The 18,370-nt window shown below is 38.8% G+C and overlaps 1 protein-coding gene and 2 pseudogenes across 1 annotated transcript in view; 1 reads left to right on the top strand and 2 right to left on the bottom strand.

Moving 5' to 3' along the window:
* The window catches only part of LOC146453544 (uncharacterized), a 94,041-nt gene that overhangs the window by 72,025 nt on the left and 3,646 nt on the right, over positions 1-18,370 (top strand). The window lies entirely within an intron of this gene.
* Positions 5,940-8,595, bottom strand: LOC146453547 (uncharacterized; annotated as a pseudogene).
* On the bottom strand, positions 13,306-14,537 carry LOC146453546 (uncharacterized; annotated as a pseudogene).

The following is an 18,370-nucleotide window of genomic DNA, read 5'->3' as shown; positions in this document are numbered from 1 at the left end:
TTTCACCACACAAAATATATTATTAGAGTTCGTTGGATAGTGTCAGAAGCTTTATAAACTCAGATGAAAAGAAATAAACAACACCATCCAACGTCGCATTTTCATTCACAGAACTGAAATTTTGATCAGTGCGCGCCGAACCCATTTAAGTACCATGCTGCCATGCGTACATGACAGTTTTTAGCCAATCAGAAACCGTAATTTTGAGACGACATTATCGCAAAATAACGTTGCCTCAGCGCAACAAAAAGGTACCTCTGGATCGGGATAATTCTAAGTATTGCTAATTAGCAGAAATCCAAAATAATTTTGAAACCAAAAATGCCTCTAAACAACCTTCACATATGGGTCGTACAGCGCTGGCCCTCGGCCTATTGTAAAGACAAAATCTTGCAAAAATCTTGTCTAACCCACACGTAAAACATAACACTTTTTTCCAATGTGGTGATGGTCGCTACCTGAGGTTCACAATTTTTATAGGCGAGATACAGGATTCTCGTTGTCAGCAATGCTACAAATCGTTGAGACACTCGTAAGCACTTTTTTGCGTCCCGCGCTCAGTCACTGCCTCCAAAGCCTTCAATTCCCCGCCTACAATGCTACTTTCCAACCGGACTACGTGCAATAGATAAACGACAACATTGAATGAGGGAGGAGGATTTTGTGGGGAAATTTTTTTTGCATTGTGGCTTGAGCCAATATTTATTATTCAGGAATGATAATAAAGTTTAGTATAATTACTCAGGTGATTATAAAGAAGAAAAAAAGATGAAAGAAAATGCAGTTCAGAAAGGCAGTAAAAATGCTGCTAAGTTTGGGGCTGACGCTTTTCGGAGGCAAGATATGAAATTTTTGCTAATTGTAACAGAAAAAACCTTGTAAATTGCAGTGGAAATTCGTTGTCGATGTCCATACCAATATAAGCTTAAAATGAAAACCACAAATTAAATTCGTGCAAGATTTTCTTTATTTAACAGAATGGTTTCAACCACAAAACGAATTTAAGACAGAATTTGAAAGTATAGAATTTAACGAGATGAATAAATGTCTCTCTAAGTTTTTCGTTTCAGTGAGTAGAAAAAGACGGCAGTTTTTATAATTTGAAAACTAGTTTGTTGTCTGTTCGAGCGGCTCTCAACCACCATCTAAAGTCACGGCCTCACAACAAAAAAAATCTCATCTGCGAGAACCGTGTACTTGTTAAGTGAAGCTAATAAAGGACTTAATTCCTACCTGAAGCAGCGTATCTTCGAGGTTAATTAGAATTAAAGAAAAGTGCGTTAACCGGTAATTTTCAAAAGCCATCAACAAGAAATTTTGCAACGAATTGCTGTCGCTAATACTTGTAATCCTCGAGTTTTACACCAAACAGCCTGGTTTATCTCCATCTATTTTGCTAAACGGGTCGGAGAAACCATTTTTTTTTTTCACAGAAGTCAACGTTTTGCCTCAATGAAGCGGCAGATAAAGAATACTGACATTCTGCTTAAGGCATGAGCAGCTTATCGATTGACCATGTGATCGGCAGACTGTGCGTCTCTGTTCATTGACGCCTAACAATTTGAGACCAACTAACAAATTTGATACTTTTCGGACGGTTCTTGTTTTTTTTTCTGATTATCACCATATAATCAGAAAAAAAAACAATTATTCGCCTCAGGCTCAGTAAGTTTTGGTGAATATTCCCTTCGACGAATATTCACCAACATTTACTTCGCCTTCGGCAAATAATTGTTAAGTATTATCGTTTGTCTCACGATATAGTCTGATTACGGTTCACCATTTGTATCACGAAAGTCGGTTGTGATTGGTGTATTTCGATCCTCCACTCTTCTATTGTCCCAGCGAGAGGTTGTTGCTCTAGCAGCGGTCCGCTGCAGTACCGTTCTCCTGCTGTTGTGTTTTTTGATCGTAGGCGTCCACGCTTCAGGAATGTCATTTCTATTATCGATAATATCCCTATTAATGTTATTAGGGCGAAGTCTTACGTGCATGGCTTCTTTAACCCCACTTGTGTACCAGAGAGAATTTTGATCAATAAACTTTACTTCGTCTCAAATCGAATAGTGGCCGGTGTCGTGAACGTGTTCAGAAAACGGCAGAAGTCTGGCTACGCCGGGCAAGTCGTATATTCTTGTCGTGGCTCTTTGATTCTCTTCAGCATAGATCTCCTTGCTCCACCGATGTAGACTTTGCAGCATTCGCAGGGAATCCTGTAGACAACACCATCTTGTTTTGCCGGATCGACTGTGTCCTTTGGTTGCACCAGCCGAAATGTCGTGTCAGACTTGAAGACGGTATGAATGTCTTGTTGTTTTAGGCAGCGACGTAGTGGTTTTGGCGGATTCTCATCCATTTTCAACTAATTCCTTTCTTAACCCACCTTGAGACTCTGTTTTCTTCCTAGTTATTATTTCGTCGGCTTGTCTGAATGAGAAAAATATTTGCACACTTCTGCCTATCCGCTATCAAAATATGCCATCATGGCTTCTACCATGAGAACATTGGAATAATCTTATCCTCCCTAGTTTCAGCTTTTCCCAATTATTCACAAACTAAGTAACGGAGCCATAATAACTAGTCTTCTTAAGTAGAAGGGCTCAACGGGTGTTGTCCCATGCGCTTCCTTGGCTTTCAGCAATGTTTCCTGTCAGGAGTGAAACCAGCGCATTGCATTTCAAAAAAGATTTGGGTAGCTTTTCGTCAGATCATGATAATTTGAAGAAAAAAAAGGTTAAAATTGCAACATTTATCCATAAATTGAATAAGACCGCTTTCCTATCTGTTAATCAGTTTAACACATTTTAAAAGCAGTTAGCAAGTGGATATCGCATTTCATAAATTAAGAGCTATATTTGGATTCTAGGAAAAAATCCCGCTTGTTTATTGGTAACTCCTTAATAGATGGGTATGTGTTTATTCCAACAGAAGTCTACTTCGTGAAATAAGAATGTGGTTTTTTTTGCTGTTTATCATTTAGAAATGCAACATTTACCTTTCATCTCACGAACAAGAAAGGTTGTATTTGTATTATTAGATATCAAACTTTGGCTCCTTAGTTGGCAGATTTTTTTCACGTGTTCACCATAATGGATATAGTCTGTTGCCCCTTGGCCTTAGCCATGACATAAAACAGGTTTTTTTTTTAATTGCAAGCGCGAATATCGTATGTTACGATTGTAATAACCTGCGAGCATGACGTTAATTACCCCTATCCAGGCTAAAAAAAAAAACATGTAAAGTTGTTTCAAATAAAAAAACGCCATTCAAGAAAAATTGAGCATAAAACATGAGATGTTTTTGGCTCAAAATCAATCGCAGTTTTGCCTACACATAATGTAATCAAGAAGTGTAAACATTTTCCAGAAAAACGTTTAAGGAAACGTGAAGAGGCTAACCCATGTTCTTGTATCCATGGTACTAAATTGTTTTTGCTTGTAATATTTTACTTCCTTGGATTCACTTTTGCCTTTTGATTATAATTGACAATTATAATCGAAGCCGTGGGTACATGAAGGTAATTAGTATATACCACACAAGTGAACAGTGCCTTTCGAGCTCGCTGATTGGCTAGCTCGGAGGTTATTAGCCAAGTACTGTTCACCTCTACTTCGGTGAATAATTGTTACATTGAGCCATCACCATATAGCAACCCAGGATAAAACAGATTTAAAAATGGCTTCCCAGTTACCTAACCCTTTTTACAGCTAAAGAACCCGGAAACCAAACAGTAGACACGCAATTACCGATACATTCACTATCAGTCGGCGAATAGGAACATAGCTTACCTCAAAGTGGTGGCTACACTAAATTCAACAGAATCGACAACGCTAATGTTGTGGTTTTCCATGTAAAGCCATATAACATTTAGCACACACCGTACCGCAAAACCTTTCTCAAAACTAGCAATCCTGCTTGAGGAGGATCGCTACGTTTCTACTCGGAAACGGAAATGTGCTTACAATTTTATTAAAAACTGACATTTCAAAGAACCTGAATTCACCAACTTAAGAAAAACTCTTGGAAAGCCTTTTTTTTTTGTTTAAAATAGTCTTCTCACTCTTTTAGTAATTACCTCATATTGTTTGTATCTACTTTGTTTTCTCATCTTTTTCTTCTGACGTGCGTCTCTGCTTTTTCGCAATAAATTTATAGACATTCATAGTTTAGCGAGGTTGGCTTGAGCTGTCGCCCCATTAGGTTATTAACCTACTAGGGGTATGCTTAAAAGGAAACATATGGAAATTTTTTGACTTACCAAAGCAATTAAAAGCTTTACGGCTACATTAGGTGTACAAAAGCCACGCTACCGAAATTACACAGGAATAACAATTCAAGACAAAATATTAGCCTTATCGGCAGGATATTCCATGGAAACTATCAGTGTTTTTGGAAACCTTTCATTCTTCAAGAAGAAAAAAAGATGATCTTTTTTCTGATAACCCTTGATATGGAATAGTATCCACTACATATTGAGCTAAATATTAGATATATTTCACTTGATAGTTGCCATCAGGGTATGATTATTTGTTGATAGGGGCCTGGATAACAACCAGCTGAAGAAACTTCCCAAGGGACTTTTTGATAACAATACCCAGTTGCAGTGGCTGTAAGTACTACTTTTTTTGGTCTCTAAAACAAACCTCGAGACGCTAGAGATGCTCCAGGAGAACCTTACGTTTCGTTTACTCTCAAAAAACTTCCCATATGCATCCATGAAGTCGACGAAATAATGCTTAACTGAAAATAGCCTTCATTTTTTTGCTAGCAACTGGCATTTGAAGCTCTTTAACTCACATCTGACAGATTCAGAAAACTCCTTCATATTAAAATAGTTTTTCGTTTCTTTACCTTTATTCATTTAATCAAATAACATGTTATTTTGTGTGATTTTTGTTAAATACCGACTAAATGACTTAGCAGTGAAAATCTCCGTCTAACACCAGTTGAAACTGTTTCGCCGCCTCGGATCCAGACTTTTGTGTCACCAAAAAAAGTTCCATTGGTCACCGCATTGCTTGTCTGAGCACGAAAGGCAACCAATCAGAAATAAACAATAATTTGAAATGGCCCAAACACATTACATCCGTTTCCGCGAAAGCAAGTAAAGTATTGGGTATTATTTAACAGAACCATTGGAATTGTTCAAAGAGCGTTAAGAAAACTGCCTATACAGCTATAGTCCGTCCGAAGCTGGAACATGCCTGTGCCGCTTGGGACCCATATCTTCAAAAAGACATCGTTAAGTTTGAGAGGATCCAGAGAAAAGCAGCTCGGTTCTGTACCAAAAACTATCCCCCTATTAGTCTGGCAGCCAGTGTGACATACCTTGCATTTACTTCCATACAACGTTTTTTTTTTGTGAATTCTTGTCAAAAACATACCCCTTAGCAATAATCTGAGTGATGACAGATTGTTGGGCATCAGGAATTACAGGGGGGAGGGGTGGACACATATTTCATGACGTCATAGAAGTAGCAAGTAATCAACATATACAATTCCCTTTCTTGTTTTTATTCGAATTTCGTATCTAAAATACACCCCTTATCAGGCTTATCAATAATCTGAGTGATGACAGCCCGTTACTGTTGGGCATCAGGAATTACGGGGGGAGGAGGGGTGGGGACATATTTCAAAATGTTAAAAAAGTAGCAAGTAATCAACATACACAATTTTCTGTCTTGTTTTTAGACGCGCATGATTCAAACTCACAAGACAGTGTTTCTAGGAAGTCATGTGATAACAAGTTACTAGTTTGTAAATTTACGGGACTGCGGGGCCCTTTGATGACGTCACAGTACTTGGGTTGTAGATTCCTGTTGACCTCATTTTGCTAAAGTAAATAAAATAGTACTCTAATTTAAGTCATCAGTCGACAGCACCGTCCCTTGATCCTGACGTTATTCTTGAAGACGTCTGCATCTCATAAGACTTAACAGTTAATCGGTGACCTCTCTTGGTATAGCTACCGTCTTGGTAAGTTCGTTTAGACATTCATCTCCAGTATTGCGTTTAGAAAACAAAGTGCACGGCAATTTGCTGCAGCTGTAGCTGCACCTAATGTTTCTGCATGCTGAGGTGCCTTCACAGTTGCACTTGATCAGGGTCATGATTTCATCTGGTGCCAATGTAACACCGTCTGGCACAGTTGTTGGAAGCAACGTCTTGGAAGGTTCATGTCTCACATATACATATTCCACTGGATCAAGAGCAGGTGGATCGAGGGACAGTGCTGCTTTCCAAGTGCCCGTCTGAAGGTGGGACCCCTTCACGTGCTCTACCAAAGCTTCTGTAGTAGGCGGCAGTGCTTTTATCTTAGGGGCTGAAGGTGCTGTATTTCCAAACTTCGTTGTCCAGATCTTGTATTTGAAATGGGACATCGTCTACTCGCCTACTCAGTTGCCATAGCAAGCACCGATAAACTTTGTTGCCTGGTCAACGAAGTCAGATAGTGGCGCATCTAGGCAGCCAAGTTGGGAGCAGCAATGAAATTCTTCAAGACAGTTCCTTTGGCAATCCCGAAGTATGTAGGTACAGTGTCGCACCCGGATAGCGCATGGGCTGCTGGTAAACCAGGTATGATACTTCGGTGGGCTTGTACAGTGGCCTTAATGTCGATAAGTGATCTTTGTTGAATCGGTGAGATCATAAACATTGGACAAGTGATAATGAAATAATGAAATATTGAAATCAAATAATGAAAGAGGAGCAGAATAAACACATCTGTGTCATCTGCGACAACCACTGTAGCACCAGAATGCTCCTTTGCACACATGATAGCTTGTTGGGCAATGATGTTATCTGCCTCTTCGTGAGATGTTGCAATATCCTCCCATGCAATGATAACCCCTTTATGGATCTCGGTTGGAACATCGTCGCTGCCTGACTATGATAACCAGCTTATTCCTGGTAGTATGTTGAGCATGGAATTCCTCATCGTTGATAATGCTGCTGCAAATGATGGACATCAACTGCTTCTTGTTAGAAGAAACGGTTAGCACAGCCGTCTGTGAGGGAAGAGGCGTGTTCTCTGTGAGCTGATACACCCTGCTTGCCTCACATGTTCTTGCGTCTCTTGTTACACTCTTAATGCTGTACTCGCGATATCTGTCGAAGATCAAGTAAACATCTGAATCAAGTAGTTTCTTCAATAGGAAACCCTTGAAATTCTCCACAAAGTCGGCGATGACACCTTTAGCTGGCCAATGGACAACCCACAGAGCCATCCAGCACACTTGCCGCAACAGGGGACGTACTGCATCGCGATGACGCTTCTTTAGCAAGCCGCTTCTTTAATCTAGGTCCGATTTTGCTTCGCAGATTCTCATTGCAACAGAATCATGAAACATTGACGTCGGCACAGGAGCCAACTCATGACTTAATACTTTCTTGATATCAATGTCCCTTGAACTTGCTTGGATGCCTATCACTCTACTGTAAATCACTGAAGTATCGGATACCTTCGGCGCCCAACCTTATATCTACAGCAAAATACAATTTTTCATTTCTAAGAGAAACACTATATTTCTATTTAAAATAAAAGATGAAATATCTCTTAACGCCCAAACCTGGTGGGGTGTCATCAAACGGATTATGAAAGACAATACCCAATACTGCAATAAAATGCAAAAAAACGTTGTATGGAAGCATTTGCAAGCTTATGTGGAAAATAAGCGCTTGGCTGCCGGACTATACAGCCAGTGTTACCGAAATGCTTCATGACCTAGGATGGGCTAGCATGGAGTTAAGAAGAACTATGACCCGATTAACCCTTTTATACCGAACGAATTGTGGGCAAATTGATATCGAAGTCAACACTTATCTCAAGCCCCCATACTAAACGTAGAACTCGGGGAAGCCATCTTTATAGATATAGACAGGAAAAGGGAAACGTTTTTCGTGATTGATTTGTGGCCTAGTTTTGTTTTGAATTAAGCGAAAACCGAAATTCGAAGTTGGGTCATTTTAACCCCAGCACTAGCCCTGTTTTATTCAGAAAGACATTAAAGTAATTCATGCATTAGGTTCGGTTCATGTGAAGATGTGCGTTTGACCCAGGGTTAATCTTTAGCTGTTGTTCACGAAGAAAGGTTTAAATATAATCAGCCGAACTTAATTGGATCAAACCCCGTACTTAAAATGAGTCGAATACAATTCAACTAATTAATATCAATTAAGTTCGTGTGAAGTTCTGCGTTTGACCCCATCAAGAAAGAAGAAAATGTCTAATCTTTTAGGCAAGGTTTTGGAGTTGCCACTATGGCTTATTTGATATGTTGAGGGAGACTATATTTTTCTCCTTCAATATTGGTGTTACCAGAGACAATGTTTAATCACGTGGGCAGTCAGTGATTCCCCATCCCAAGCCTACCTGACCGATTTCTCGGTAGTCTGGCAGGATATTAAACCATCGGGTGCGTCCAAACTCGAAAGAATTCAAGAAAAAGCTGTCAGATTCGTGCACCACGAGAAAAGTAGTACTTTTAAAGACTAGCTTCTTTCCACAACTACTAGACTTGTGACTCTCTAAACCGAAAACAATAAGGCATGTCATTAATAGAGCTAATGTAATAAATGTACCAAGTAGAAAACCATTTTATGTTCACAATAGTTTAGTAATTTATTTTTAAAAACGAAAGACAGCGGCCACGACTTAGAAAACTGAAATTCTTTTCCTACTCGTTTCAATAGAGTCACCTACCGAACACATTTAATAAAGAAACCAGTCCCACAGATATGACCCAAGTCTTTCAGGAATTTTAGAAGCGAGGGTTTATAACAAAGAAAGGCCTAAAAGAAAGGATAAATGATATGGATAAGAGGGTTATTTTCTACACAAATTGTGTATGCTTCGTTTCTTTGGTTCTACTTGATAGGAGAAGAAGTTGAGTTGTCTACTATCCCCTCGTTGCTTTGAAATTCATTAGATGATGTTCGTCTACGCAAGTTTGAATTGCAATTCAATCAGTTGGTTGGTTTCGTCCGTGAACATAGGGTGTGATTTATGTAAATAAGGTAGTGCGTGAGAGATATAACAAAATATCGTATTCAGTTAATGTCAATGATTAGCTTGATTGTAGTATCATTTCCGTTTTGAGAGTTCGGAAGATACAGGATCATGTTGCAGTCCATAGACAGACACATTTTTAGAAGTAGTGAAAGAATCAAAGCGTCTTTTTAAGGTACATGGGAGGAGAAAGACGTATGATGACGTTTTTTGTATATCTTGCATCCGTAGTGATTCGTAGTCTATTTTGTTACATTTCAAGCACGTATTTCATAAGATAGATTCGCTGCACGAGTGATTAATTAATCTTTCTTGTGGATGCATTGAAATCAAGCTTTAATTATAATTTTCTTTTCAGGTTTTACGTTATTCCATCAAGCTATTAAATTTATATATCAAGAAAGGACTGGTCTGTTGGAGTTCTAGTAAAAGCTTTCTCGTTCTTATCAGCATTGGAGTTCGAGCTCCGCCCGCTACAGTTAAGATAACAGCAGAAACTCATCGGATGTCTTAAACCATGCAACTCGTCCTAAAACATACGAATATTTATATTTCTAACTAGCCTGTCTGGAAAAGACGTTGAAACATGCGATGTTTTAATTAGTTTTCACCGAACTGCAAACCCGGCAAATTTACTTAGGCTTGGTTCCCACTAGCGACATAACGATTATAATCACAATCATAAACATTATCATAATCATAAAGTTGTGATTTTAGTGGGAACGCATACATACAAGCGGTCGACTTTAGATTATTTTCTATTTGTTTTGTAAACAATGCTTTAAAAATGGATGCTTTTCAAACCTATGCATTAATTGTAACAATGATGGGGTTTCTCGCATCAACTGCATCTAATCAAGAATTATTTTGCCATCGAATTATCCTAATACATTGTGTGTTAATTATTTTACTTCTTGAATCAGAACGGTTCCACTTGAGAGAAAACAGGGGAAATCAAAGGGGCCTCTGGGTGAGACCGATATTCAGAGCAAGGGAAACGTATTGATGTTATCATACTCTTGCTCAGTAACTTCGCCTAGGAGATCGAGCGTGGTATTCAGTCAAATTTATAAGGATGTCTCCTGAGCGGCTTAGTCTGGTTGCTCTACGTATATCCAAACAGGAAACGAAGCTTCGAGAGCCTATTAAACCGGCTGAGCGTCTTTGTATTACTCTACGATACCTTGCATCAGGAGATTCTCAGCAAACACAGTCGTTTCATTTTCGCGTTGGCAAGGCAACTGTATCAGAAATAATTGCAGAAACTTGCAATGCAATATGGCTTTGCTTGAAAGAGGACTATCTTAAGTCCCCTCAAACAATTGAACAATGGAAAAAGATCGCTTTTGATTTTCAACAGCTGTGGGGATTCCCGCGCTGCCTTGGAGCAGGCGATGGCAATTGCCCCAAGAAAAGTGGGTCCACTTATTATAACCATAAAGGGACTTTTAGTATGCTACTGTTAGCCTATTGCGATGCCAGATATCAATTTACCCTAATAGACACGGCCAATATGGCAGTCAAAACGACTCTGGTACCTACAATGATTCTCCAATAAGTTCAGCGCTTGAAAGCAATACCCGAAATCGCCACCAGCTGAAGATCTTGATGGATGTAATCTTAAACCCCTTCCATATGTCTTCGTTGTTGATGAAGGTTTGCCTCTGAAATCTTTCCAAATGCGGCCTTGGCCAGGAAGAAATCTTTCAGAAGACCGTGCGATATTTAATTATCGTCTCTCAAGGGCAAGGAGAATAATAGAAAATTGCTTTGGCATCCTAGCAGCAAGGTGGAGAATATTCCGACGCCCAATTCGCGCGAACATTTCTCTAGTTCAGAATGTAATAGAAGCTGCAGTTGGTCTCCACAACTACCTTAGACTCACAGATAACGCCATGTACAGCCCACAGGGATTTGTTGACTGTGAGGACAGTACTGGACGCCTTCGCCAATGGGAATGGAGAATTATCGTCGCAGGAGACGAGGGTGCATTTCGAGCAATGGAGATCCCCCGGGGACGACCTCCTATCTATGCAGACCTCATCAGACGGGCTTGACAAACTTCTTCTTAACCGACCCCTGGAGTGGCAACATGTTAGAAGTACAGGGCCTGTTCCGACACATTAAACTGCTTAGTTTCCCTCCTTTTCGAATACCTTAGACGAGGGAACTTGAGGGTGCTTGGAATATCAGAAACTTTGACGTCCAGTTCACGACATGTTGCTGTGTTAAAATCTCAGTTTTATTTGTTAGAAAACTAAAGTTGTGGTGAACTTGAAGTTATCAACCCATTGTGTACATGTCCACATACAGTCTGATTCATGGACTGTTTTGTAACTTATATATAAAAAACGTTTTGCTATATTTAGACGAAAGTTTACAACTAAAATCTCAACAGTTAAACCACAACTAACTTCATTTTTGTGTCTACGGCTTCTAGAGAAGCGTAGACACTATGTCATCGGGTGGAGTGAAAGAGTGAAAGAGTGTAAGAGTGTAAATGCCACAGGAATCCCAAATGGAATCCTATCGAAAGCCGACACCGACCGAGATCTAAGCGATTATATTTCCGGATCAGGACAATGACGACAATACGGTAAATGATGTTTTCTGATGTTGATTTGCTTTTTACAAATAGTTTACAGTCAACCCAGGTCACGCGTGAACAGTATTTCCAAGAATGAAATAAACATTCGAATTTGTCTTTGTAATGTCCGACGTGTGAATGGAATGTTGGACATTTCGCTGGAAATCGTTCTGAAAAAGACGCATTAACTGAAAAAAAGATTCAAAATACTTGGGAAACAATTGTTATTCTTGAAATATTCAATTTTGCAATGTAAAGAAAAATTCATAGCTTTATACCGTCAATAAGCTAGGGAAATTTATACGGGAACTCTGAAATCTCGTTTGCGATTTTCAAAACTGACATGTAAATTTCAAAACTCCGTTCAAATTTCAAAAATATCGTTCACGCGTGACCTGGGTTGACTGTAAGTGATGATTTGAACCAGAATTCTGTAACTTCTGTAATTTTCATCGCAAACATACCCGAATTTACTGCGAGTGATCGCTTTGAACAAACACGGAGTGTCTTCAAATTTTACATGCGTGTTTGCACGCACGCAAAAAAAACTGAAAGTTTTTTGCCTCTTATAACAAATGCATCGTTTATTTCAATAAAATGTTTTGTTGGAAAAGCCTTTTGTTGATTTTTGTGTCTTTGTTAATTCATATATGCGTTTGAAAAGCGACAGATGCTAGATGCGCAATCAAGGACAATTTGCATAAGCGGGTTGAAATTTGATATGCCAAAGGTCTTCATCAACACGCCGTGAATTTTAGCAATTTTTGCGTTCAAGTGTGTTTTTCGGCAAATGATTAATAGGTAACCATATTATTTTACGTCAGAAAACATTTGTTTTTAACCGCTCTAGGAAAAAGTTAATTTATGCGAAAACTATGGAAACACAACAGGAGTCAAAGAATGATACTTGCCACACATAAGTTCAGTATAGATTAATTAATAGTTTCTGTTGCATTTTAATGCCTACGTTTCAGATTAGAACTTTGCTTTCAGTACTTTATGTTTAGAACTCTGCTGCATTGGTTTCAGTACAAAGGTGTGGTTCACGTTGTAAGATTATATAATATATTGTTTATGTTAGAATAAAGTTACAGTTCTCTTCAAACAAAATGTTTGTGGTAAACAATACCAGCTTAATCTCTTCTCACCAGTATTCTGTGCAACATTTTTACAACCATTTTTTTATCTTTATCCTATTTCCACTCCTCCCTCTTCGTTTTCTTTTCAGTCTTATTTCCCTTTTCTTCAATTGTTTTATATCACATTTCTACACCAGTGCTGCAGTAGACACATGCAGTCTGAGACTGCCTATTTTTATTTCATTGCCTTGTTTAAAAGGAACAATGCCAGCTTTGTGATCATAAGAGAGGTGACATTCTAATACAGACAATACAGGTTTTCCTGTTGCTTCATGTTATAATGTTTACGCATACTGGGATCTGACTAGTGCTACTATACATACTAGGGTCTAGGTTTTGTCAATGTCTTCATCATAAATTAACCCTTCAGGCCACAACATTAATATTGTTGAACTTTTTAACTTAAACACAATGATCAGTCCTTGTTTTCTCATGACCTGTCTGCCTGACCCAACATGTTTGGAATTAACATGTAGGTTTATATAGATAGCTGAAGCTCAACTAGAAAAATCAACACTGGTTTGTTGTTATGAAACTCAAAGATGAAAACATTTCCCCTACTAAAGAGAATATTAACCAGTGTAGTAGCCACCATTCAAATCCTGCATAAAAGTAGGATGTTGTTGGACAGATGCAAATGGTGAAGATGCTGGGCCCTCATCTGGCATCATAGCTTGAAAGATGATGTTGTTTATGTGATATTTTGCCCATGCTTTCTGTGTGTGATTCATGCATTTTAATTGCGAGGCAACAAAAGCACCAAACAAATCATCTTCATCTTTGTGCTCCTTTGCAGTTTGTGGTTGGTGCTGCATAATATCACACATGCTCTTTAAACTTTTCCCAAAAGATCTGATCATTTCTAGGTGGCTTTGTTCGATATTACTCTGCTTGTTTCTGCGCGCAAATGTTTCTTTTGCTTGTTTTGGCTACTTTGCTGAAGACTACGCACTCCTTCATTCAAGCTGTCTTGTTCCGTGGTACTCTCACTTTCTGTATCTTCACTCTGGCTGATTGCACTGATGTCCATGGCTGTCGCCCTGTCATCACTGACTGCATCCTCCTTATTATCTTCATCACTACCTTCTTGTGCTGATGAATCGTCTACAGGCATGAAATTGCTTTTTGAAGCTCTAGGTGAAATGTACTTATCTAAGAAGTGCAAGTAGGGAAATCAGTGTCACTTGTCTCACGAAGGGCATCAAGCACTTCTGTAGTAGACGTCCCCGACCTCTTGGCTTTTTTTATTCGATTCTTTTCCCTCGTGTACCGAGCTCTTAAGTTTTCGAATTTCTGTTTTGCAACATCACCTTACGTAAAAATAAGCAAAGAATATCATCACGTTAAATTTAAGCTTAACTTAGTCAAACCACGATCGATGTTTCTCTTTGCCTTATAAACATACAAGTTTAATACTTACCTGTCTCCAAACCCAGTTTTTGTGCAATTTGCTTCCATGCATTTTTCTTTTTTGTTCTATCTTTGAAGTCTTTCAAAGATTTATTATATAAAATCGGGAAACTTTCAACTAAGCTAGCCAAACGTTCCTCAAAGTTGGACGCCATATTGGAATAGCACGAACCGCAAATTACTGGAACTAGGACGTTCATTGGCCAAAATACAATGAATACATGTTAGTCCTTATGATTACGACTTGAACCTCTAGAATTTACGTTCCCACTACGACATAAACATAATTATACACATAGTCATAATCATAAGAAAATGTTCGATCATTTTCTTGTGATTATGATTATGTTGATCATAAGCGTCTTTATGATTATGTTTTCAGCATTCCCACTACGACATAAGCGACATAACGGCCCTTATGATTATGATTATGATCGTTATGTCACTAGTGGGAACCAAGCCTTAGGAGGTAAACGGTTACGGGTCATGGGTAACAGGTAATAGGTCAATGGTTGGCGGTGTGAGGGCTGAGCGAATGACCGAAACAGGCCGCCTGCCGCCTATTTTTGTAGCGCTACGCAATATCAATACATTCCGTAATCCTGAAAGCTCGTGGTCATTGCCCTTGTGATCACTGGTGAGTTGGTAGGAATTTTAAAGAAGCTGAAGGGCAGATGATGAGCCATGAAAGATGTTACTTTAAAAAGTTGTTTAAACAGAGATCAACGTTAGATTCCTTGCATTTGAAAATCTACTAGGTCGTATCAATTAATATATATAGCCGGTTATTTCACGGTTGGTGAGCGCGTACGATTTTTATTCACAAGTTGTGTAAAACAAACGAACGAGCGCAGCGAGTGAGTTTGTTTTACACAACGAGTGAATACAAATCATACAAACGAACTAACCGTGAAATACCATATTTATCATATACATACCGAGATTCATAAGCGAACAAAACTCAAAGATAAACATATCTTTATTTTCTTTCAAAGGAAAACAACCTCACAGTTCGAAATGGCTTCTTTGTAAAGTATTTTACATCTAAATTATCAAGCAAAAATGCCGTTAAAAGGCAGAAGTTGCTAGAATAAAATAAGACATCCTAAAAATATGTCGAAATAGTTCTACGGAAGTTCAAAATTTTAAGAGTGGCGGTCAGAAAATATCGAGCATTTGGTGGCAGAACTCGTGAAATCAATTTCGCTCATTTTCTGGCTACAAAAAGCCCTCAAGTTGAGAACAAATTTGATGCCTTTAGTTTTTTCTCTAGGGGCGCTTAACGTTCCAGAAAACGGAGAAAAACAAATTTGACCCGCGAGGATCCCGAAAGTACCCGCACGGCAGTGTGAAATTGATATTCTGAACTGACTCTTCATCTGCAAGGAAAGAAGATCCATGGTATTTTTATAATCGATATTTACAGAGGAAGCACTGCACGTTTATAGCAGAGTTTGAGCTAGACTTAGCCATTATTAACAAAAGCAAACAGAGCTTAGGAAAATGTCCCTTTTCTAAACAGGAAAAATCCCGCAAAAACAGATAAATTTTAAAGATGGTTTTTGCTATGTGGTATAAGGCCGATTTTTCTTAAACTTTGCCTTTTGAGTAATTTAATGTTGTTCTTGATAATATATTAAACTCAGCCTGGGTTTTGGATTAAGCACTTCACACGACGGTTTTGAAGTCACCATAATTCGTTTAAAATTCCTACAACGGCTGAGTAAACGAACGTTGTTGCGTTACCGTGACAATAAACAGGTTAATTTTACATATACCAAAAAAGCGTAATGAAAACGAATTTCTTTAAAAATTTACATCCTTTTTAATTACAATAAGGAAAAGTCCGGTCTTGGAACCGATTTTTCTTGTTTGCACAGTGAGATTTTTTCTTATAAAACCATATCTAGTAAGGACCGGTAAGCATCTCGATGTCAATTTCTTGAGTTCGCGCAGGTGTCAGATTGCTAATGAAACCGCATCAAAAAGGAAATCTGTGGGGTTGAAGTTCTCCCCTATGGCTATGGTAAACTGCTCGCCGAAATAAAAATTGGAGACGGGTCAAACTTTCCTATTCTGTTTTTAATTCACTAAATAGTTAGGGTTGCGTCTTATAAATTCCGAAATCACCAGTAATCAGTGAATAATATCGCGCATCGGTGTTCACTAAAGTAAATTGAATTAGTAAGGTAAAAATAAGATAAATTCAATTACGGAAACTGGAAAACTCGTCACTTTGGTTTAATGTTCTTGTGCCGTCATGGAAGTTAAGTTGGTCGAAGGTCCTTGCTCTTATGACCTCAGAGACAGGAGCAGACAACTGAAGTAAATTGCAAAAGGAACGTCACGGGTCACAAGTCTTCCTTGTCAATAGCCGATGTAGGAACCGAAATTGAACTTATTCTGACAGGAACGATTATCTCCTTCACCACGGAGTTTACAACCTTTCGGAATTGACGATTTGTCTTCGACACTGCCCGTCCCCGGGCATTGGCTGGCGTAGAGGTTCAAGTAAGTGTCAAATTCCTCCGCCGGTATCTAGCCATGACAAGCCAGGCGCTAAAAGTCGCAAAAGCAGAACGAGGACTTGGCAAAAAATTCGTGCCATTTGATATGGAAGAAACTATAGGACTATTTATTCCAGTTGGTTCAGGTATGCGTATACATAATTTCCATTACCTTTTATATATAATAAACTGTAAAAACGTCTGATGTAACACTTAACCTTTTTGCACATTCGGTAGTTTCCAGCACAAAATATTAGCATTCAGGAGAAAGCCGTTAATTAGTTAATAAAACGTGAAGTTTTCAGTGTTTTTCATTCATTTACTTTTTTTTCTGTGCTTGGAACCCTAGTTCTAGTGCTACTGACTGTAGATCCGGGACAATTTTTTGTCCACCACCTCGTAAAAAGGCCCTTCTCTTGAGCAAAGTAAGACATCTGTAATTCCTAGTTGGAGCTTTTCAGGCTTATGTAACGTTAAAGGAAAGTGTTGAAAACTTTTCAAATGAAGGAAAAGAAGCCTGATCCCAGCCGGCTTAAAAGTGTGAAGTTTGTGTCTTCGCCACGCCCTAAAGAGGCCTAATGCTAGGATTTTTAGTTCTGCATGCACCGTCCTTTAATCTTTAGAACAAGGGAAGCAGCTTATGATGGTCTAAGTGAAACAATGAAGAGGCTGAAATTAATAAGAAATAAGGTTATATATCTAATTAAGCCATCCCCACCCCCCCCCCCCCACCTCTATCCTAGTAAGAAGTGAATTTCGCTCTGCACTTCAATCCCTGAGTGTAGGTTTTTATGTCTGTTCCTCCGTTGTATCTTTCGAATTGACGGTTTTCGTTGCTGGTCGCTACGAAAAAGAAAATTCAATAAAGAACTACGGGTATTAGTCATTTGCGTAAAATTGTCACAAAGAGTTCGTTATCCTAGATCTCTTGAAGCAGGTGGTATATAAAGCCATACTGTTAAACAAGTCCGCAGCAAGGGGAGGGGCAAGCCCTCTGGAAAAAGAGAAAGGAAAATTTGTCGTCGTCTTTTTACGTCCTCTTCAATTGTGAACAAGTTAGGCAATTTCACGTGGTAGTCCGCGTACAGTGACGGCAAAGAAATGTACCAAAAAGTGTAATGCAAGTGCAAAGTTATTGTTTTGCTTACTCAATTCTTTGGAACAAAGTATTTATATCAATTCCTTTCCAGTCCCCCACCCCTTCCCTACTGCCTTCTGCCATTTCTCGGTGACAATCTAACTAATTTGCATATTTGCTGTCACGCAACATTGTCACACATGTCTAAATCTTTTCGATTCCTTCTTTTTCCGTCGATAATGGATAAAAGGAAGTGAGGGGAAAACAGAAATCCTTCTGATAAAGCAAGATAGGAGCTACATTGAAGGCCTTGAAGCTGTAATTGGCAGTTTGCCCGTCGCATCGGTTTGTTTGCACGGGCAGTTGTTTGATTCCACCAAACGATATCGTGTTCGAAATTAGCCAACTTTAACAACCTTTTGTGAAAATCTCAGCGGAGAACCCAGCCTGATTTTAAAGTATGAAGTACATCAAGGCAATTGTTACTGAAAGCCAAAGTGTGAGAATATTCCGAGTTATACCACATACTGAAGTGTGTGCTTGACCTTTGGCACTACATTGCAGAGTTCGCCAGCCGTAAAAATATGCCGCTGGTTTTAAATTGTTTAAATTTTCCAGATATCATTAGAACCACAAATTCAT

This window comes from Pavona decussata, unplaced genomic scaffold (genome assembly GCF_977016875.1).
Source record: "Pavona decussata unplaced genomic scaffold, jaPavDecu1.1 SCAFFOLD_329, whole genome shotgun sequence".
Lineage (NCBI taxonomy): Eukaryota > Metazoa > Cnidaria > Anthozoa > Scleractinia > Agariciidae > Pavona > Pavona decussata.
The sequence above is the reverse complement of the archived record's forward strand: the minus strand, read 5'-3'. Positions and strand labels throughout refer to the sequence as shown.